Source organism: Schistocerca gregaria, chromosome 1, assembly GCF_023897955.1.
Source record: "Schistocerca gregaria isolate iqSchGreg1 chromosome 1, iqSchGreg1.2, whole genome shotgun sequence".
Lineage (NCBI taxonomy): Eukaryota > Metazoa > Arthropoda > Insecta > Orthoptera > Acrididae > Schistocerca > Schistocerca gregaria.
Window position 1 is genome coordinate 632,271,556 of NC_064920.1, and position 24,237 is coordinate 632,295,792.

The 24,237-nt window shown below is 45.9% G+C and overlaps 1 protein-coding gene and 1 pseudogene across 4 annotated transcripts in view; both read left to right on the forward strand.

The window, feature by feature from the left end:
* LOC126360045 (sodium/calcium exchanger 1) overlaps positions 1–24,237 on the forward strand; it is a 1,532,158-nt gene that overhangs the window by 174,086 nt on the left and 1,333,835 nt on the right. The gene's annotated exons all lie outside the window — the stretch shown is intronic.
* Positions 20,628–20,745, forward strand: LOC126289941 (5S ribosomal RNA; annotated as a pseudogene).

Genomic DNA, 24,237 nt, shown 5'->3' on the forward strand with positions numbered 1-24,237 from the left:
CTTACTCATTCTGTTTGGACGATCTGTTGTTTTTTCATATTTATGTCTACACTACCTTCTACAGGGTGTTCCACAATGTTTTGACAATTGAAAACTTATCATCCAAACTAATCGCCAAACAAAGGTCAACATTTTACACAAGGTACAACATTTACTCAAGTTTACTTATGAAATAGGCCAACGGCCTTGCCGCAGTGGTAATACCGGTTCCGGTCAGATCATCGAAGCGCTGTCGGGCTGGGCTAGCACTTGTATGGGTGACTATCCGGTCTGCAGAGCGCTGTTGGCAAGTGGGGTGCACTCAGGCCTTGTGAGGCAAACTGAGGAGCTACTTTATTGAGAAGTAGCGGCTCCGGTCTCGGAAACTGACATATGGCCGGGAGAGCGGTGTTCTGACCACATGCCCCTCCATATCCGCATCCAGTGACGCCTATGGGCTGAGGTTGACACGGCAGCCGGTCGGTACCGTTTGACCTTCATGGCCTGTTCGGAGGAGTTACTTATGAAATACCATACCGAACAAATGACGAGCATTCGCGGCTACACAATACCCGAGGTATTTTTGAAAATATCTTTCGTACCTGCTGGAGAAATTCTGGAAATTTAATCACGAATTCGATCTTTTAACTGTTGTAAGCATCTCGGTCGCTCGGAGTGCAGTCTCGCCTTCGAATAACCCCAAAAGAAAAAGTACGTCATTTTCAAACCGGTGGGCGAGGTGGTCTAGCGATTCTAGGCGCTCAGTCCGGAACCGCGAGACTGCTACGGTCGCAGGTTCGAATCCTGCCTCGGGCATGGATGTGTGTGATGTCCTTAGGTTAGTTAGGTTTAAGTAGTTCTAAGTTCTAGGGGACTGACGATCACAGATGTTAAGTCCCATAGTGCTCAGAGTCATTTGAACCATTTTTTGAGCGAGGTGGCCATACTACACAAGTACGTTTGGAAATAATACGGTTACCAACCGCTTCACGGAGAACTTGCAATCTCTTGTCGGATGTGTGGCATCTCGCTGGAACCAAGCTGTTGGAACCAAGTTTTCGTGGCGAACTGGCTTGTAAAATATGCTTGCCTGTAAAATAATACTCACACTTCCGATCTTTTCCGGGAGCCAGTTGACTTTCGATTCGATGCATAGGCAGTTGCAAGGAATTTTATTACCAAATTTAATATTGTTCCACGAGCAGGCATTGCACATAGCGGCTGAATCTTGAAATGCTTAAGAAAAGTAAATTTTACGCGCGCGACACATTCACCGCAGCGAAAAAAAGCACTTCACCGTGAACGCACTATGCTGCTGAGAAGTTGACACTCCACACTGCTAACATACAGCGGCACCGTCACTATACCTTGTTTTTATCGCGCGTTATGCAAACCTGAAATCGTCAAAACCTTGTGACACACCCTGTATTGAAATGCGTGAAGTTATCTTGTGGAGACCATAAATCTGAAATCGTTGTGTTTCATATACGACACGACGTGCTACATTTCAGTACGCTGCGCACAATTCAGTGAGCTATTTGCGCGTTACCAGTTTTAGCTGTTAGACTGGAGAAAGCCGGTGGCTGTAATAGCGGTGAGCACTCGACACGGGGGGACCCCTCATTTACATCTCTGCAGAACGACCTTTGCAGCAGACGTCCTTAACGAAATGAGAAGCCACCGACCCCTGGGGTGGTTGACGACATCGACACCACAGCGTGAATATTTAAGGCCGCTGTTTCCCACACAGCCCTGCCTCCACGCTACAGCACGAGCGCTGTCCTTGTACGCCGTATCCGTGGCACGCCGTGCTAGTCTAGATTCGTTGAGATATATTCTTTTTAAGGCGAGCAATACCAGTGGTTTTTCAGTAACGTATAATACTTAGGGGGGGGGGGAAGGGGGGACTGGCATATTTTATGACCACCACAAAAAAGTAATTCGTTAATTGTTACTGAATTTTATTAAGTACGTAATTTTTTTAAAGATGGAGTGATCCTTAAAAACACATATTATACTTTTCACTGACTGAGTTATTTAAGTTTGTTTACTCTTATTATACACTCCTGGAAATGGAAAAAAGAACAGACCCACCATACTTGCTTCGGACACTGCGAGAGGGCTGTAAAAGCAATGATCACACGCACGGCACAGCGGACACACCAGGAACCGCGGTGTTGGCCGTCGAATGGCGCTAGCTGCGCACCATTTGTGCACCGCCGCCGTCAGTGTCAGCCAGTTTGCCGTGGCATACGGAGCTCCATCGCAGTCTTTAACACTGGTAGCATGCCGCGACAGCGTGAACGTGAACCGTATGTGCAGTTGACGGACTTTGAGCGAGGGCGTATAGTGAGCATCCGGGAGGCCGGGTGGACGTACCGCCGAATTGCTCAACACGTGGGGCGTGAGGTCTCCACAGTACATCGATGTTGTCGCCAGTGGTCGGCGGAAGGTGCCCGTCGACCTGGGACCGGACCGCAGCGACGCACGGATGCACGCCAAAACCGTAGGATCCTACGCATTGCCGTAGGGGACCGCACCGCCACTTCCCAGCAAATTAGGGGTATCGGCGAGGACCATTCGCAACCGTCTCCATGAAGCTGGGCTACGGTCCCGCACACCGTTAGGCCGTCTTCCCCTCACGCCCCAACATCGTGCAGCCCGCCTCCAGTGGTGTCGCGACAGGCATGAATGGAGGGACGAATGGAGACGTGTGGTCTTCAGCGATGAGAGTCGCTTCTGCCTTGGTGCCAATGATGGTCGTATGCGTGTTTGGCGCCGTGCAGGTGAGCGCCACAATCAGGACTGCATACGACCGAGGCACACAGGGCCAACACCCGGCATCATGGTGTGGGGAGCGATCTCCTACACTGGCCGTACACCTCTGGTGATCGTCAAGGGGACACTGAATAGTGCACGGTACATCCAAACCGTCATCGAACCCATCGTTCTACCATTCCTAGACCGGCAGGGGAACTTGCTGTTCCAACAGGACAATGCACGTCCGCATGTATCCCGTGCCACCCAACGTGCTTTAGAAGGTGTAAGTCCACTACCCTGGCCAGCAAGATCTCCGGATCTGTCCCCCATTGAGCATGTTTGGGACTGGATGAAGCGTCGTCTCACGTGGTCTGCACGTCAAGCACGAACGCTGGTCCAACTGAGGCGCCAGGTGGAAATGGCATGGCAAGCCGTTCCACAGGACTACATCCAGCATCTCTACGATCGTCTCCATGGGAGAATAGCAGCCTGCATTGCTGCCAAAGGTGGATATACACTGTACTAGTGCCGACATTGTGCATGCTCTGTTGCCTGTGTCTATGTGCCTGTGGTTCTGTCAGTGTGATCATGTGATGTATCTGACCCCAGGAATGTGTCAATAAAGTTTCCCCTTCCTGGGACAATGAATTCACGGTGTTCTTATTTCAATTTCCAGGAGTGTATAAAGCAATGTCTGCCTGAATTAGTAGTAAAACTCGCTATACTCCTCTAGAACAAAACTTTGGTACAATTCAAAACCATTGCAAATATAGTTTCTGAGGAAAATTATTCATCTCTTTCCCCCGGATGTACTTCATGCTTGCAGTAGTAACAGTTTTCTTGTTGTATGTGCAGCAGATGTATCTGTTAAAATTTTCACAGATTGATATCCGTTTGACCTATGGCAGCGGCATCTAGCGTGCCAACCATAGCGCCATCTGGTTTCCCCCATTCAAGCTAGACGAGTTTCGTTCTTTGTAGTTTTTTCGTTTGAAGCTTATTTCGTGAGATATTTGGCCCGGTCACTATCAATGGACCGCCCTATATACGGATGTTGCCCAAAAAGTAATGCACCGCAAGTGTATATATATACTTACACGTTCCCTTATCCCTGAATTGTTTCCTTATGTATGTAGATTTGAAGTAGCTGATTTGCTAGAACTTGACGATGAGCTATTGAGGATGAGCAACAAATGTGGACACTGTCAGTTGTTTTCTTATGTATGTAGATTTGAAGTAGCTGATTTGCTAGAACTTGACGATGAGCTATTGAGGATGAGCAACAAATGTGGACACTGTCAGTTGTTTTCTTATGTATGTAGATTTGAAGTAGCTGATTTGCTAGAACTTGACGATGAGCTATTGAGGATGAGTAACAAATGTGGACACTGTCAGTTGTTTATCATCGGCAGAGCTCATATCTTTTATCGATTCCGAAATTGAGATACTGAATTAGCAAATGAACAAACTGCGCTCGAGCATTTCGCATAAATGACTTTATGTAAGAAAGCGGTAACCTTATCAGCTGGCCACTATCGCTGACCTCTTGAGTCTCACCAGTAGTACGGGACATAAAATGCCTGGGTTGTCTGCAGCAAAGTGGCTGGGCGAAATTCGCGAGCTCTCAACGTGTGCAGCCTTTGGACAGTAGCCAGACAGGCTGTAGATGGGGATGGGAAATTGTGTTTACCACTCCATAATTATGGGCAGGATCTAGACCACTTAGATAGTTCGGTGTTGACGGTCGCTTCGCTGAAAGAAACATCAAAGCATTCTCTTTTGAAGTGGTTTGGGAATGGCAGACAGCAAAAATAAATATCTCCGCTATAGAGTCTAGAAACTTACTACTATCGGATAAAGATTTGGTGTCTTAGGAACTGCCTCAATGCTGATAGCAGCGTAAAAGGAAACACCAGAAGGTTAACTGTAAGTTGCGGTCAGCAATAGATCAGAGATGTCTGTAGCCTAACGCTTATTTACTCGCAGGAAGGCCGCGAAATAATCGGTCGTCTTCCCACGCGCGGCAACTTTTGCTGGCGGACATCCAGCCGTGCTGGCGCATACGGCACTGCAGTGGGGCCTGCTGTGGCCTCGCGACCGAGATGTTTCTCTCTCGCTGTGTATACGGCCGTCAGCTGTCTGCTGGCGTCATCATGCTAGCGCCACACACCGTAAGGAGGTATAGATGTAGACTCGTTTTATACCTTGTAGTTTTCTTATAAGGAACTCTACTCTCCGTGTGTTAATGGGTACTACAGTTGTCAGACAGTTGACACTGTAAGACGTACATTTTCATAGACATTATACTGAAATGATGATGCAAACGATTGTGATCACTGACCTCCGCGAGAATGAATCCCGCGTAGTGGCTCGATTGACAGCTGAGCAGAGGCGACTGGGGGATAATTCCAGTGAGGATACGAGACACAAAAAGTAAAATCCACTATAATAAGAGCACAGGTTCTTATTGCCTGGCGTTTGAGAACGAGCATCTCGAAGACAGTGTAGGTCATCCGCTGTTCGTGTGCTACTGTCGTGAGCGCCTACGGAAAGCGGCAGAAGAACGGTGGAACCGTGAGTGAGCGACAAGCTGTAAAACACCAACGCCTCGTCGCACAACATGGAGGCCGTAGGCTTGCCTGCTTTTTAGAAGCAGGATACCCGACCATCTGTTGCGCATCTCACAACAGAGATCAACGTTGTTGGAGGCATCCGTGTTTCGGAAACACCGGTCAGCGCATATTGTTGAATATGAGACGTCTCAGCAGACGACCCCTACATATTTCCATGTTGACTGAACGACGTCAATTACGATTGTTGTGTGTACGAAATGATCGAGATTGGATATCGGCTCAATGGAAACACGTAGCCTAGTCTGTTGAATCGTTTATTTTGTTACACCAGGTCTTGTTCGGATATACTGTCATCCTGTAGACTCCTGCTTGAAACATGCACTGCATCATAAATGCAGAGCGTTATGCTATGAATGACACTTAGCGGGGCTTCTTGTCACGTCAGTTTATATAAAACCCTTGAGCTTTCGACGATTTTCACCACCATCTTCATCAGGAGCAACCGACTGTCAAAACTGCTGCTGTAGTGGCCTTCCTTCTACAGCCTCAAAACGGCTTCTGATTTGTCGGTAGTTACGTCATGATATCAACGACTGCGATGGCGGCGCCTTCATGCGACAGCATGACGTCACTACCGATAATCAGAAGCCTTTTTTGGGCTATATAAGGTCACGAAAGCAGCGGTTTTGGCAGTTCTCGGTTTTCAAGCCGCGTCGATTCGAATAAAATTCTCGAGCTTTCGGTGGCTACCACGATAATAGAATCCTAATATGAAACTTGTTAAGGAGTCCCAGTATGTTGACGCATGGGATAAGTCTCTCGTGTCAAACGGTTCAGATGACTCTGAGCACTATGGGACTTAATATCTGAGGTCATCAGTCCCCTAGAACTTAGAACTACTTAAACCTAACTAACCTAAGGTCATCACACACATCCATGCCCGAGGCAGCATTCGAACCTGCGACCGTAGCGGTCGCGCAGTCCCAGACAGAAGCGCCTAGAACGGCTCGGCCACTCCGGCCGGCACTCTCGTGTCCTATCCGTGCATTTTGTGTCCGTTTTCGAGGAAACACTCAGCTAAGGCCGACTTGTTGATCTCCCTTCGCATAATACGTCTCTTGTACTCGGTACAACGTTCTGCAACTGTGCGAATTGTTTGGCATATATACATCCTGCCCCACTCGCAAGGGACACCATACATACAGGGAATACGAAAAGCTGTATCGTCTTTAACAGGGCGCAACATGTCGCGTATCTTCGGGACGGCCGGGACACTGGTCTCAATCTATGTCTCAGCAGTACACGTCCTAACTCGCTGCTCGTTGCCTCATACCATGGCAAGAAGCCTGTCGGCCTGGCGCCTTCTGCCGACTCACAAGGCGTCCTTCTCCGATGACACCAGAAAGCGTTTGCAATTTCTCTTTTCCTGTATCGATTCTCTCTGAACACGTGTCTCAAGTTCCGCAATATAGACTGTAGAAATAACGTGTTCAGCACCGCTTTCTTTAATACAGAGTGGTGAAAACTACTGGTCGTCGAGTATCGATCAGTGTGCGTCATTTTTCTGTACACTGAATGACCTCCTGTCTTCCATTCAACTATAAAATTCAAGAACGGTTGCTAGCCATCCTTAGCGATGGTAAATTTAATGTTGGATGGACACCGTTTATGTGATCCACGAAGTGCTTCAGTGTATTTTCATCGTGAGACCTTATCAGGAAGGTGTCATCGACTTACCTTAGGAATCAAGAACACCTGCTCCTCAAAGTGCTTCATGAGGAATTTCGCGGATGCCGCAGACAGTGGTGACCCCATTGCTGTGCCATCCGTCGTTTCATAATACTCGTCGCTGTACAGGAAGTACGCTGTTGTTAGAACATGACGGAACAACTTGGTGATTCCAGGTGGAAAATGTTGGGCCACAAGATCCAGAACTGGACGACGGCTCTGTGGCAGCGCTGATTAAAGGCCTTATTTTTTCACCAGTACCATGACGTCTGTCAATTTTAGAAATCATTAGCGGAATAGAGCAGTGTATTCCGAGTCTCTCTCGCGACGCAGCTGGGGACGTCATACTATCCGCCAGCCAAATACTGTCGAAAGCTAAGCCACCAAAATCAAATATTAGCCAGGAGGAACGATGTGGCTTACTCTTATTGCCTGAGAACGAGGACTTGGTTTCCTTGGCAGCCAACAAAGGAAACGTCACTATGATTCTGGACACTGAAGGTGCTACGTTTTTTAGATGATGACGCGTACCGGCAGCTTAGTCGCGATCTAAGACAGGCCATAGTCAGGAAGACAGGGAAGTTATTAAAGGAATTTGATTTACCAGATAAAGTGGTAAAGGAATTAATTCCTCGCACCACCAGACCTCAGAGGCTTTACGGACTGGCGAAGTACGTAAGGAACATCAATCTCTTTGGCCCATTGTTAGTGCAATCTGCTCGCCCAGCTACAGACTGGTGAAAAATCTTGCAGGATTATAGCGCCGAAACTGGGATATTGCGAACACCACATTGTAAACTCGCAGATATTTGTTGAAACATTGAAGTAAATTTATTTTATTTAATCGTATGGCTAGGGCCCCCCGTCGGGCAGACCGTTCACCGGGTGCCGGTCTTTCAATTTGACGCCACTTCGGCGACCTGCAATCGATGAGGATTGATAGGATGTTGTGAGGACAGCACAACACCCAGTCCCTGGGCGGAGAAAATTCCCCGACCCTGCCGGGACTCGAACCCGGGCCCAGAGAATTGACAATCCGTCACGCTGGCCATTCAGCTACTGTGGGCGGGCACTGAAGAAATTAAAATAGACCGAAACAACATAATGTTAATTTGGACGTGGTGGCAAGTTTCACGAGGGTACCAGTACTGGACACGCTGGATCTTTTGGCGCAACAGTTTCCACCTGGAATCGTCAGGTTAGTCCGTCTAACCACAACGTACTTCCTCTACCGCGAAGAATATTATGAAATGACGGATGGTATAGCGATGGAGTCGCCACTGTCTCCGGCAGTCGCGAATTTCCTCATGGAGTACTTTGTGGAGGAGGCTCTGAACTGTGCGGTGTAGCATCCGTCTTCATTCCTAAGGTACGTCGTTGACACTTTCCTGGTGTGGCCTCACAATGAAAATACACTGCAGCAGTTCGCGGATCACATGAACGGTGTCCAACCAACATTAAATTTACCATCGAAAAGGATGGCGAGCTACCGTTCGTGGATGTTTTAGTTGAGCGTAAGGCAGGTCATTCCGTGTACAGGAAACCGACACACACTGATAGATAAGTAAACGCCGTAATTTTCACCACTCTGTACACAAGAAAGCGATCCTGAACACGTTAATACACAGAGCCATCTACAGTCAGAACTTGAGATATGTGTTCAGAGAGAATGGTTATAGGCAGAAAGACATTGCAGACGCTTTCAGGTGTCACCCTCCGCCCCCCTCCCCCCTCCCGTCGGAGGTTCGAGTCCTCCGTCGGGCGTGTGTGTGTTGTCCGTAACATAAGTTAGTTTAAGTTTCATTAAATAGTGTGTAAGCTTAGGGACCTATGACCTCAGCAGTTTGGTCCCATAAGACCTTACCACAAATTTCCAAAGACCGAAGATGTTTTATATAAAAGTTCTGTAGCGAAAGACTTCGTTTTATACCAAGTACGTGTCGGATCCATGCCAGTCAGAACCGCTGATGCATAGCGTTTCGGCGGTGAACCAAAGCACTGGATAGCTTAGAGACGAAGAATATTGCTACAGATTGAATGGTTCAAATGGCTCTGAGCACTATGGGACTCAACTTCTGAGGTCATAAGTCCCCTAGAACTTTAGAATTATTTAAACCTAAGTAACCTAAGGACATCACACACATCCATTCCCGAGGCAGGATTCGAACCTGCGCCCGTAGCGGTCGTGCAGTTCCACACTGTAGCGCCTAGAACCTCTCGGCCACCCTGGCCGGCTACAGATTGAGAAACGCTAAATAAAACTTTTTTGGCTATAAAAAGGCAAGTCCTCTCACAAATCAAAATGAATTCTGGTCATGTACAAATGAAGTCAGTGACACCAAATCTAGCGTTCAGGCGCTCTTGAATGACACGGAAACTGAAACTAAGTACCAAAGCAAAGATAGGCATTCTTAATTCCGTTTTGAAATGTTTCATTACAGAGAAAACTCAATGAGCACTGCTCCAACTTAATTCTTACGCCACTGAAAAGATGGATAATACAGATATTAGTCCAAAGGGTTTACATGGCTCTGAGCACTATTGGACTTAACATCTGTGATCATCAGTCCCCTAGAACTTAAAACTACTTAAACCTAACTAACCTAAGGACGTCACACACATCCATGTCCGAGGCAGGATTCGAACCTGCGACCGTAGCATTCTCGCGGTTCCGGACTGAGCGCCTAGAACCGCTAGACCACCGCGGCCGGCAGATATTAGTGTCGGTAGCGTTGGGAAACAGATGGATTTTAACGAAACTCCAGGGACGGATGACTGGCTTTCAGATTCCGTACAGGATTTCTAGCTTTAACCGTAAAGTAGATGCCTCGAATAAAAGACCTCTTCCAGTTGTTGGAAGAAAGCTCATGTCACAATTGTCTACAAGATCGTAGCAGAAGTGATCCACAGAACTACCGACCAATATCACTCACATCCATTTATCGTAGAATCTTAGAACACATTCCAACCTCAGACGTAATCAGGTATTCCGAAATGTTTGACCCGTTTCATTCCATCCATCATAGATTGCTAAAACATCTGTCACGTGAACTCCAACTCTCGCTTTTGACTCATCTTGAAAGTCATAGATAAACACAGTCAGGTAGATGCAGTATTTCTTGACTTTCGGAAGGCATTTGACTCACTGCCACACACATGCTTATTGTCAAAGATAATCTCGAATTGGATAGCAAGCAAAATTTGTGACTGGATGGAGGATTTTTCGTAGGTGGTATACAGCATGTTATCTTGGATGGAGAGACATTGACGAATGTAGAAATAACTTCTGGCATGCCGCAGGGAAATGTGTTGGATATTTCGCTGTGCATGTTGCATACATGGTGTTCAAAGATTTAGTGCCGAAACTAGAAGGGATGATATAGGAGACAAAGACAAATATATTTCGTAAGGCAACCATGTGTCGGAAACCCATCCACATTGCGTCTGCTCTAGGAATGCGTAGGCAATACGTGAGTGGAGCAGATAAAACCGTTGTGTCTAACGTTGTTATACCAAGTGTTAGCCTGAGATACGTAGTGCATCGTAATGTAATGCTCTTTGACACTAAGTCAGTAAACGGCGGGTGGCACTAGTGCATACGTGACAACTGCAGTGTCAACATTGCGGAGAACTGCGAGACATGCATCGTGTTTACGATGCTGTTGAAGGCAATAGTCGAAGAACCCAGCTAATGCACCGCGAATGCTTCCCTGCACTCAACTATTGCACACTATTGCACTTTTTCTGCAACTCGTGCTCGACTGGGAAATACCGGCACGTTGATGGTAAGCAGGGCTAATGCGGGCAGACCATGGACGGTACGTACTCCCAAAATAGAGGAAGAAATGCTGTTACACTTTGAGAAAAATCCAGACACAAGTATACGAGCAACTGCTGCTGTGCTTGGGATTCCGTGAACAGCTGCTTGATCTTTATAGTTGTAGCTGAGTACAGGCCATGGGCGAGATGAATGTCCGTCTTCAGTACATACTCTAAATTCTGTAGCAGGCTAATGAGCAGCTTTGTTTTCCTGTAGTTGTTATGTTTACCGACCGGAGTGGCCTTGCGGTTCTAGGAGCTACAGTGTGGAGCCGAGCGACCGCTACGGTCGCAGGTTCGAATCCGGCCTCGGGCATGCATGTGTGTGATGTCCTTAGGTTAGTTAGGTTTAGTTATTTCTAAGTTCTAGACGACTTATGACCTTAGAAGTTAAGTCGCATAGTGCTCAGAACCATTTTTTGAGTTATGTTTACTGATGAGTTTCAGGTTACTCGGGAAGGCACTTGCAATAGTCACACTTCCTATGTACGGCCAGATAAAAACCCATTTATTACAGTCGTCAAAGACGTTTTGGAGCAAACATACAGGCCAGTATGACGGCCGATTACTTACTTGGACCTTACGTGTTGCCTGTAAGACTCAGGTTACCAATATACATAGTGCTCTTGGGAGTTCACCTGCCAACGTTAGTGGAGAAGATACACCTAGATGTCAGAAGGAGGATGTGCGTTAATCGTGATGGGGCCCCAGCCTGCGCAGTATGAGCAGTAAAAACCAAAGTTAATTGTCCTCATATTGAACATCTGTTGTAATGTAATAGTGATCAGAACGATAAAGAAAAAAAAACACATTTAACACCGTTTTCTTCTCAATCGCTCAGAATAACCTGCTGCACACTCGCAAGAGAAACTTCCAAGTTCACCCTCCTCATATTTAGTGGTAAAATGTCCCAAAGGAAAGCCAGTCAAAAACTGAACAGAGATCAAGCACGAAAACCGGAAGGAGGACAGACACGTCAATAACCGCCTGGAAAGTTTATATTTTTGTGAAGAAAATGGGATACAAGTCAGATATGAACACGGATCTTCCGCTTTGCAGTCCAACACCGTGACGACACAGCCATGACGCCGGACTTCGCACAGGTCGCTCGATGTTGCACGTCTTGAGCTTGGACCGTTCGCTGTTACGATTTTGCTTCTTGTTTTACAGTTCAGTATACCTTCCTCCTGTTTTTATGCTTGAGCTGTCTTCAGTTTATGACGGTCTACACACTGGGCCATCTTACCACAAAATCTGAGGGGAGGGCGACTGCAATGGGTAGTTTCCCTTGTCACGTTCCAACAGTATGCGTTTTCGACACGTAGTTGCTTTAAGGTATATATTTGTTATTGTGTTCCTCATCACCCCCGTTAGTGCGGTCACTGAAGTTCTGGACACCCTGTATTAGTGTCCATGTACACATTATAAATAGTAAAATATTTGTCGCACATGATACATTTACCAGAAATGAAGTACTGCAGCGTCAAAGTTGCACAAATACGTAGTCAGACATTGATAAAATTTCGAAGTGACGCAAAATCAATGGGCCAGAACTGGAATTTGCCAACTCGTATAAATAGCTGGTTGTAGAAACTGGCAGGGATACGATGCTCTGCTTAGTGGTTGCAGGATGTTGTAGATATATTTGTTCGCTACTCAGGATGGTCACTGTAAAATGAAGAGATGTGGTATACTACACGCGGGAGGTTTACTTAACGTAGCTGTAAGTTCTATTTTCTAATTAAAATTATCCTTAAGTTCTCTCATCAAAATATTAACTATTGTTTTAATTGATGTAATCTAGTTTTCGTTTCGTGTATATTCCCGTAATGTTCAACATAAGCAGGTGATACAAGTGGGTAAAGCAATTCACTCTCTGAGAATCCCCGACTGGCCTATTACACTGTTTGCGTTGGTTGTCTATATCACTTCAGACCATTGCCGACAATTTTCCTTTTGCGAAGAGCTCACTGACGTCCTTCATATCGTTGACAAAACCGCCCTTGTGCTCGGCCTCCTACGACATCGACGTCAACGAGACGTTCAGTTCTAATCTTACTAAGGATTCTTCGTGATATTATTTTTTCAAAAATTTTCTGCTCTTGCGATTTCGTTCCAAGATCAGAACCCACAGAGTATTTCGAACAAACTGCGTAAGAGCTCTGTGATTTAAAGTTGCCACTACATTAATGAGTGACGATAAATCGGAAATGCTTAAGCTGTATCGTCAGATATGTGTTTTTCCAGAATAAAAGTAACTTTATTTCCGATTGTAAATGTGACGTTGGAAAATGCAGACAACGACGAGCTCTCAGTTTTTGTATTGTTTCTGTGGGTCTCTGCACCTAGGCTCGTCTGTAACCTCTCACAACTCTCGATATGCATTTCACAATTGTTTGTCATTTCGTTCTATAAAGCAAAATTACATAATGTCCGCCGAGCGCGACACATGTTGTCATACGCGTTTTAACTGAGTAATGAAATACGAGTTACACAGATACCAAACTAATGTGCAGTGGTAACTGAGGTCCCCCGCTAAAGGCATAAAATTGCTGTGCTTATTCTGTAATGGGAGATAACTCCTCATAGAAGAGGTGCGTTTTTCATCCTAATCTACACGCTATATTTACACTGAACAAGACTCTTTGAGTAATAACATATTGTCCCCTATCTGATCTTCTTTCACTAGCTACTAATTTACTTAATGTCATCATTGTTTCTGTTTGTAATATATAGCGTGTTACGAGTGTAAGTGAAGATATTGTGATCACTCTTACTTAAATATGTACCCACTTCAGTGTTCTTTTTTTTTCTTTTTTTTGTCTTTTCCTCTGCACCTAACAGTCTTCCTGCAAAAACGTCACATAATCATCTAAGTGATGTTTCTGCGCGGTCGTAATCGCACAACTAAGTGCACTGTGCCTGTCAGTATAGACTTATTCCTTTACGTCCACATGTCCACACTTCAACATGTGATCTGCTGCTCAGACCAAAATAAACTTCAAGCCTTACACTTGTCTCATGTCCTTGGAGTTACCAACCTACCCAAAAACTCACTACACCTAATATCTGTTATTAAAAATCTGTAAATGAAGTTAAATACTGATGCATTGTTGTTTAGTACACTGTCCTCAGCCACTAATATCATTACGTACACTTATACCCCTAACATCATGTACGTGCTTATGGGAAAGGAGAACATAAAATGTATTTAGTGTCTTCAATAAAAATGGTTTCTCCAGTATTGTGTTAGTTGCTCTTAAAGCGAATCTTGATCGTTGAACTTTAGTGACAAGTTGAAACCGTGCGCCTGACCGAGACTCTGTGCCTACTGCGGGAAAAAAGTTATAGTTCTGCAGCTTCTGTGAAATGTGTAAGACATGGACACAAACGACGACTAACTGTAAGTAGGGGGTAAGGCAAACACGGCCAGCACAGATGATGGCTGTCATCTCTCGAATGGCTGGGACTTGAGCGCTGCTCAAGCAGGCAGTTTTAACACGGACTAAGGATACTGCGTGATAGGAAGACAGCGACTGCCTGGTAAACAAGTCATTCTCACTGTGTTCTGCGCTTTTTTGTTATCGGGATCCCTTTATCAGCCGTCTTGCACGACTCTAAAGTACTTCAGCATTGGTTAATATTGGCCCAACTCGGTCTGTATGTGTAGTCACTAGCACCATCTTCTGATCTGCTACTCGCGAATGGAGTCTGCACGAAGGTGTCATATTTCCTCCGTCAGCTACGCATATAAATTATCTACACTAAGAGTATGAAATTTTTTACTAGTTATAATTTTGAGAAGGTCTTCCAACACAATGATATTCATACTTAATCTTAGATTTGGATTTATAAGTTGCCAGTTGTACACTATTACGAAATTAAAAGCGTTGCCTTCAATTCCAACTATCAGACACACTGACGACACAAAACGTTACTACCACTTGCTTAGTACCGTATTGGCCCGCTTTGGAAACGAAAACAATAGAGATTCTGCGTGGTACACATTTTTAGTGGTATGTGGCACCAGTAGTCTACGCACAGGTCATGCAGTTACGTACGTTAGTGGCCGGTGGTTAGTTGACCCTGTGCTCTTGCCACAAAGCGTGCTACTTGTGTTCCTGAGGGTTCAGACCAGCCGAATTTGGTGGGCACGACATGGAGTTCATTACCGTGCTCCTAAAGTCACTGTTTCACTATTCTGGCCTTGCGACACGAATGGGTATTCTGCTTGCTGATAGCTCTGTTAGCTTCCTCGTCAGAGCGGACATCACGCATGAATAGACGCAGGTGTTCCGCGATAATGTTCACCTAGTCCACAGTTGTGATGGAGCTTTCGATTAATATCAAAGGTCCCATGGAAGACCACTTCAGTGAGCCCCATAAGGTAATACTGCCTCATTGGCCTGCGTTCGTGGCTCATGTATGTATCGCGCAGTCGTTCGTCTGAATGACAGTGCATCGGGACACGATCATTGACCTGGTGCAACAAGAAACGTGATTACCAGTACCACTGACCAATGCTCCAGTCTTCATGACCTCATTCCCACTCTAATCGCAATTGACGATTCCGTCTTCTACGGAGTCCCATGTTCAATAACGTGCGCTGAAAGAAGTGCTCAAAAATGGTTCAAATGGCTCTAAGCACTATGGGACTTAACGTCTGAGGTCATCAGTCGCCTAGACTTAGAACTAGTTAAACGTATCTAACCTAAGCACATCACACACATCCATGGCCGAGGCAGGATTCGAACCTGCAACCGTAGCAGTCACGCGGTTCCGGACTGAAGCGCGTAGAACCGCACGGCTACCGCGGCCGACTAAAGAGGTGCTCCTAAACAGTTCTGCTAGTACCAAAATTATATCCTGTCGTCAGATCTGACACAGATCGCAGCGTATCCCTCTTTACAGACCTGCCAACCTTCCGGCCACCACGTTCTGTGATGAGGTGACCGTTTAGCGTCTCGTTGCGTACTCGTGGTTTCCCTGTCTTTCAGCCACTTTCCATGGATATTACGACAGTAACTTGCGAACAGCGGTCAGTCTTCGCGATGTAAGTTCCTAGTCGACGATCCACAACGATCTGCCCTTTCTCCTATTAGCTTTGTCTTTGTATTGCCATTTTCGTGGGCTGTGTAGTCGCGAAAATGTTTCCTCATTCGTCCCTGCTTCGCTTATATACATTTCCTACCGTGTCACATGAGCGCATGTCACTAGGCAGCTATACGTCCCGCGGTGGGCAGTTGTCATAATGTTTTGGCTCATCAGCGTATGGTCACATAGAGCTCGCCTCCCCTTCCCTATTCAACTGAAATCTCACTACGGTATCGGGTCATATTAATTAGACCACCTCTCAAAAGCCTAAATAAGCACCTTCTTAGCGCGGACCACTGCGAGACGTGCAAGAACAAAAAAATATTCATATGTGTGTGAATTCCTAAGGGACCAAACTGCTTAGGTCATCGGTCCCTAGACTTACACACTACGTAAACTGACTTATGCTAAGAACAACACACACACCCATGCCCGAGGGAGGACTCGAACCTCCGGCAGAAGGGGCCGCGCAGTCCGTGACATGACGCCTCAAACCGCCTGGCCACCCAACGCCGACTCCAGTGCTGCGGCCAACTGAGATAGCTTTCTCGGTTGAGGATAACTGGCCTTAAATCTGGGGAGTGTGATGACTTGAGGACTATAGTAAAATCACTCTGGTGCTCTTCGAACGACGCCCGTACACTGTGAGCTGTGTAACACGTTGCATTGTCCTGCCAGTAGATGCCATCGTGCAGAGGAGAAACAGGATGCGCGTAGTGATAAACGTGGTTTCCAACAGTAAATGTACAATTGTGTTGATCCATAGTATCTTCCAGATCCGTGAGATCACCCTGGGAATGCCACGTAAACGTTCGTCAGAAAATAACGCATTCGTTTGCAGGGTACGGGCTTGGCGACCCCTGGGTTCCTGAGCCGGTGATCTGTTGCCAGTCACCTGTCACTATAAGCTCTAGGCATGTTTCAGCGACCACCGTGCGGTGCGGAGGTGGAATGTCGTGTGTCACAGGGAATGAGTATCTTGGCTCGCCTGCCCAGATCGCGTGGATATTACGAAACTCTTAAAAAAAAAAAAACCTCAATCACAAGGTGTGCTGCATGCCGATGATATGCGTGGCTGTTGAAGTGGAACAGTCGTTAGCCGGCAACCTCTAGGAAACCTGCCGCATCTCCGTTGTATAACGCATACCCAGGCAAGCGGGTCTCTGTTTGGGTGGACTTTCTTCCATTGCTGCTCTCGGGAACACCATGAAGCCTAATTTTCATGTTCTGGTGGCCCGTTGGGCTGTCCAGCTGTGTCATCTCTGATTGTCAACAACAGTAAGTGAAGTAACAGACCGCAATCTGAGGTGGATATTGTTTTTGTTGTAATGTAAAGTGTGGACAGTTCTTTTGAAAAATCGTCGCCATTCTATACCTGTAAAGCTCTCGAAGGATTTGCAGGGCAACTCAAATCAAACAAGAGGCTACAGAATGATACTCTTCTGCTGAAGGCTATAGAGGCTTCCCAGGTCCAGAACTTGTTTAATGCCAAGATACTTGGAGGATATACCATTAACAGTGAGCTGCACACTGGGTTGGGCATGCTGGGACATTATGGATATGGATACAAAAGAATTGCAGTAGGAATGGGAGGGAAAGTGAACGGGTGAACGAAGCACGAAACGTTATGAAAAGGGTTGATGGGTAGCTCCAAAAGTCAGCGTCATTTATTGTGACATTGAATCTGACGAAGTTGCCAGATTAACTGCCCCAGAATTTCCCCGCTTTGAGGTAAAACCTTACGTTCCACATCCATTGCGCTGTTTCAAGTACCAACGCTTCAGTCATACCACTATGGGCTGTAACAATCGGGCTACATGTAGACGACGTGGTAGCACGGCACACAAACAGGGCTTCCAGTGCACTGTGCCACCCAGGTGAATTAATTGCTCCTTGGCCAATCAGGAATAGGCATTGACCTCTCTTCGCCGAGGGAAAGAAGATTCAGGAAATTACAGTTACCCGACGTATCTAATACTCTGATGCACAGGAGGAATTTAAGGCCACTCACTCACCAATTTTTGTCAAGTGTTTTGTCTCAGCATTGGAGCAGCCAATCCAGACGGCCATTGCTAGCATTATGATTGTTGAGCAGGGCATATTTACCTGCATCTCCAAATGCAACCGCCAGCCTGTGCAGCTGGTCCTGCAGCCCAGTCATCCTATCACTGAAACATTGAATGGTGCTGAACATAATGTCAGTGTAGGCAGCAAACTCTCATGGTAGACATCGAAAGACATCCAGCAGAGTGTTTCCATTCTATAAGCCAAAATGCAAGTTGGAAAAGAAGGCTACATGATCAAAGCGGTCCGCTCTGAAGTAACTGGACCATGCAATGTTGAAGGTACGAGTGAGTCTCTCAAGTAACCCCCCCCCCCCCTCCCTCCGTTGTGCATTTTAAAGCATCTGATGTCTTAGGGGCTATACACTCTAATATAAGGATGACCTAAGTGGCGAAAGGGCCAAGGGAGAGGACGCTTTGTTTGTCAACAAAGCACACCACTCCTATCCTCTCTCCCTAACCTGCTAGCGGTTGCAGCTGAGGTTCATGTACGTCAGAGGATCACTGTTTGCTCGCTGTATTTACCTCCACATGATTAAGATTGACTCTGAAGACCTAACAGATTTTACAGAGCAACTCCCCTGACCATTTCTCCCACTGGGAGACTTCAATGTCCATTATATTTTACGAGGTTAGATCTCTTCTTGCCCTCAGGATCCGGTATTGGAGGACCTCATGACGTCTCAGGAGCTGTGCGTCCTCAACTCAGACACTCGAACTCATTTCTGTACTGCTAATGGATTATTCTCGGCCATCAACATCGCTTTCTGCTCTCCAGCCCTTGTGGATTCTGCTTAGTGGAAAAGTCACTGACTAACTCCATTGTAGTGACAACTTCCCACTGCGTATTCACCCACTAGATGGAGCGTTCACTGAAAGGATGCAGTCACAATCGTTGATCAGCAGAGCCAACTGGGCAATGTTCAGCCCGCTGGCTACGTCTGAATACTGCAACGACATCCAGGAATAGGTGGACCACATCATACCATTCCGCTGACCTCTCCATCCGAAACTCTTCTCTTCATCATCATAAGAGACCTCCTGTGACTCGGTAAACTGATGAGTACCGTGCAGTCATTCGGGTCAGGCGTACAGCCCTGTGACGATTTAAGAGCCGTCCAACGGCGGAAAACCTCGTAGCCTCTCGATCAAAGAGGTCAAAGGCTCGACGCATCATCAAGGAGAGCAAGGAAAGGTCATGGAGAACGTTCCCGTTCCTGGACTCTGTCAACCAATCCTCCTGTTCTATTGCAGTATGGGAAACCGTCAGGAGGATATACAGTAAAGACAGTGGGTTACCTACAGTAGCGTTGTTAGCTCAAGGGTGTCCCAAAAGAAAACCTGGAGACATTGCACAGACAACAGCAGAGCAGATTAAAACTCTGTGCCGGACCGAGACTCGAACTCGGGACCTTTGCCTTTCGCGGGCAAGTGCTCTACCAACTGAGATAGCCAAGCACGACTCACGCCCCCTCTTCACAGGTTTACTTGTGCCAGTACCTCGTCTCCTACCTTCTAAACACAGATTTAATCTGGCAGGAAATTTCATATCAGCGCACACTCCGCTGCAGAGTGAAAATCTAATTTTGGAATAGCAGAGCACTTTGCGCTGACTGCTGCCACTGTCAGTCAGGATCCAGCGTTCCGTTCTTACTGAGCCACCCTGGAAAGAGATGAGTTGGACTTCAGGCCCAACAATTCTGAGTCCTATAACTGCGCATTCTCCGTGTGGGAGCCAGATTCGGGACTGTCTACGGCTCGTGATACTGCGTCTTATCACGATTAAATCTGATACAGCATTCTTCGATATTTATCAGTAGCATCAAAGGAAATCCTCCTCTGATCTTTTAGTCTTATATAGCAGACTGCCAACTTTGCAAACTATTGGAGCGAAGTAATGCTGATATCCCTCTTCAAACCAGGAAAGGACCGCACAAGTCCCAGTAATTACCGGAGCGTCGCCTTAACCAGCTGTATAGCAAAGAGAATGGTTAACCGTCGCCTGGTTTGGGTGTTGGAGAACAATCAGCTCCTAAGTCGCTCTCAGTATGGATACAGGAGATTTAAATCCACTGTCGACAGCATGACCTTTCTAGAGGCGGCTATTCAGCAGGCTTTCCTACGTTAACAGCATTGTGCACGTACATCTTTTGATTTTAGTAAGGCACTCTTGGAGACATCTTGTTCTAGGTCAGCTGCACCAATGGGGCTTCCGTGGTCATATCTCCATCTTTATTCGGTCCTTTTTATCGAAGCGCGTTTTCGGTACCGAGTTGGTGACCTGCTGTCGAATAGTTCCGAACAGGAGAATGGTGTTCCTCAGGGCAGTGTTTAAAATTTTACCCTCTTTGCCAAAGCCATAAACAGTATCACGTCTACTGTAAGGAGTCATGTACAGTGCTTCTTACTTGTGGACGATTTTGTGTCCTGTTCTTCCTCCAGTACTGCAACGGCAATTCGACAGCTGCAACTAACATTGGAGAGGCTGGAGGAGTAGGCTACAAGGACTGGCTCTATGTTCTGTGCGGGAAAGGTTGTGTGTGTTCATTTCAACAGTGCTAGTCGGATTTTTAATTTACCTGCGTAATTGGGACACCGTTCTGCGATTTAAGCCAACGACCTTGCCGCAGTGGTAGCACAGGTTCCCGTCAGATCACCGAAGTTAAGCGCTGTCGGGCTAGGCTAGCACTTGTATGGGTGACCATCCGGTCTGCCGAGCGCTGTTGGCAAGTGAGGTGCACTCAGCTCTTGTGAGGCAAACTGAGGAGTTACTTGAATGAGAAGTAGCGGCTCCGGTCTCAGAAACTGACTTACGGCCGGGAGAGCGGTGTGCTGACCACATGCCCCTCCATATCCGCATCCAGTGTCGCCTGTGGTTTGAGGATGACACGGCGGCCGGTCGGTTGCTTTGGACCTTCATGGCCTCTTCTGGAGGAGTTTAGTTTTTCGTCTAGTCCTGCCATTTAAAGACTCTGGGCGGGATTTGCGCTTTTTTTTTTTTTTACTCCAAGCTTCACAAGGCATTGCTGATTTTATAGTGTCTTATATAGCCTCCATTCGTTTTGCAGTCACCTGCTTTCTTGGAGTGGTTATTGCCATTGACATAGGCGGCGGTCACATCAATTTGACTGGACTGTTTATGTAACGTATTCATGTCATTATATTTGTGTATAGAAGTTTTTTGATCTGTATTTTAGTTTCCTAGTATTTTACTGCCTCCTTTCTTCTGTTGAAATAGATAATCTGTGAATGACCTACTGCTAAGTCGAAACCGGTCGTGATGTTATTTGAGTGATGTGAGACTATAAAGCACAGCGAATGTAATTCTAGACACTTTTAATCTGTTACAAATGCTCATTGGAGCTTAAACACCGCTAAGTGTGAAGAAAAGTCATCTTGACCTTGTCACCCACGTACCCCAATGAATAACTATATTCTTTTTTCCAGCAAGAAATCACTAATATTACTAGTAATTGTAGAGCTTCAGTCTATCTTATCGTTGTAAATATTTATCGAATAACAATTCCGTCTGAGTGGTAACATTTTGCAGATACTGTTTGTCACACGCGTGCCTCAAGTCTGCACTGTATTTTGTAATGCAGAAGAAATTGTCCCGCAGGAGACCGAGTACATATGGTGTGGAACAGACGTTTCCTCTGAAGCGACGTGTCTTTGGCAGCGGACGCCGAACTCACACTGCCCAGATCGGACTACAGAGTCATCCCGAACATGAGTCCAGGTCTTGAGTACAGTGCCTAAGGGCGTGCAATGATAATACAAACAGGGTCACTACTTATATTAACAGAAAGTATGCCAAAATGTCTAACATGAAGGGCCAAGTCAGTGAGAGACTGCACTTTCCTTGGTGGCCAAAAATCGACAAGTGAATACTGGCCACGTGCTACGATTGTTCAGGAGACAGCAGCGAACATGTCGCTCTCTCTCCTCGCCTGATAACTGAATCTAATAATGCTGTAACAGCGCCCGCAGGAACAGCCATTCGGCCGTCATCTGCCCGCGTTCGAATCTCATTAATATTTGCTAGTATCGCTACCGCCTGTTGCGGTCCGCGTGTTTGTTACAGTTTGAATCCAGTATGAATATTTACACACAGTACAGGCAGGGCCGATGCGCCATTAGCTAGGCTCGTAAATTAAGGAGTGGGACACGAAGCGGAAATAAATGGGCTCGCTGGGAAAGGAGTTTAATTGCCTTTGTCATGCGAACACATTGGGGTTAGCTGTTCCATAGATTCCGTCCTGTGAATAATCTGTCATGTGAGTGCGGAGGATTGCACGAAGTGACCTGCAAAAATATGAAAACATATCACATCTGGCGGGATATTCAATGAAACCTTTAGCGATTCAACTTGAAAAAGAGCAACTTTCTCGATTACTGAAGTATAGTTTACCTAACTGTAATGCTTAGAATGTAACAGTTTATTTTCGAGAACAGATTCCCCGAAACTTTAATTAAGTTTCAGTTCTCTGAAAAATAATAGAACGTCCACGCAGCAACTCGTAGGTTGATGCTCAGGCGAGAGGAACACACCTTTTCTACATCTCTTCACTAGAAATGTTTCACGCACTTAGTCAAACATTTAAAAACGCATACAATTTCACTTGACAGCAGAAAGACAACATGTCCACGCGAAAAACATGGTAAAACAGCTATGATACAACCACTCTTATCCCCACTTCAACGTTGACGAATGTACTGGTTATCACTGGTTCTTACAAACAGATGACATCGCGGTGATAACTTACGAAAACAGAATCCCGGAATGTTTTTGACATTATTTATTTACTTATTGCTGCTAACTAACTGAACCTGCTGTCTAGTTACCTAATGTTGGTTTATAATGCAAATTATAACTGTACAAATATTAAGGCATGTATTCACACAATCATTCTACGGTGTCGAATAATAAATTTGCTATAGCTAGGATAAAGTCTCGTAAGATGACATCACCACAACAAGTTTAGGTGAACCAGAGCTAATTATTGGATGTTTTTACCCGCAAACCGATTCTGCTGTGACAGCTGTAGGGTCATTCGAAGAATGGCTATGGTCCCTAAAGCGTAAAATACCCAGGTCATTTATTACAACCTGCAGGTGACTTTAACCTACCGAGTATAGACTAGGAAGTGTACGGATTATTTGCAGTAATGCGAAGTACTTTTGAACAAGTTTTCTGAAAACTGTCTTGAGCAGCTATTTCGGCAGCCCACACTCACTGGTAACATCTTAGACTTTGTATCTACAGCTAGACAGCACCTTATCGACTACGTCAGTATAGTAACGGGGGTTAACGATCTGGTGGATGACATCGACAGTTCACTGAGGCTTTCTGCAGATGATGCTGTGGTGTATCGAGAGGTTGCAACAATGAAAAATTGTACTGAAACGCAGGAGGATCTGCAGCGAATTGACGCATGGTGCAGGGAATGGCAATTGAATCTCTATGTCGACAAGTGTAATGTGCTGCTAATACGTAGAAAGATAGATCCCTTATCATTTAGCTACAAAATAGCAGGTCAGCAACTGGAAGCAGTTAATTCCATAAATTATCTGGGAGTACGCATTAGGAGTGATTTAAAATGGAATGATCATATAAAGTTGATTATCGGTAAAGCAGATGCCAGACTGAGATTCATTGGAAGAATCCTAAGGAAATGCAATCCGAAAACAAAGGAAGTAGGTTACAGTACGCTTTTTCGCCCACTGCTTGAATACTGCTCAACAGTGTGGAATCCGTACCAGATAGGGTTAATAGAAGAGATAGAGAAGATCCAACGGAGAGCAGCGCGATCCGTTACAGGATCATTTAGTAATCGCGAAAGCGTTACGGAGATGATAGATAAACTCCAGTGGAAGACTCTGCAGGAGAGACGCTCAGTAGCTCGGTACGGGCTTCTGTTGAAGTTTCGAGAACATACCTTCACCGAAGAGTCAAGCAGTATATTGCTCCCTCCTACGTATATCTCGCGAAGAGACCATGAGGATAAGATCAGAGAGATTAGAGGACACAGAAGCATACCGACAATCCTTCTTTCCACGAACAATACGAGACTGGAATAGAAGGGAGAACCGATAGAGGTACTCAGGTTACCCTCCGCCACACACCGTCAGGTGGCTTGCGGAGTATGGATGTAGATGTAGATGTAGATGTAGATGTAGATGTGATATCATGATAGCAACTGTGGTTACGAAAGTTAATA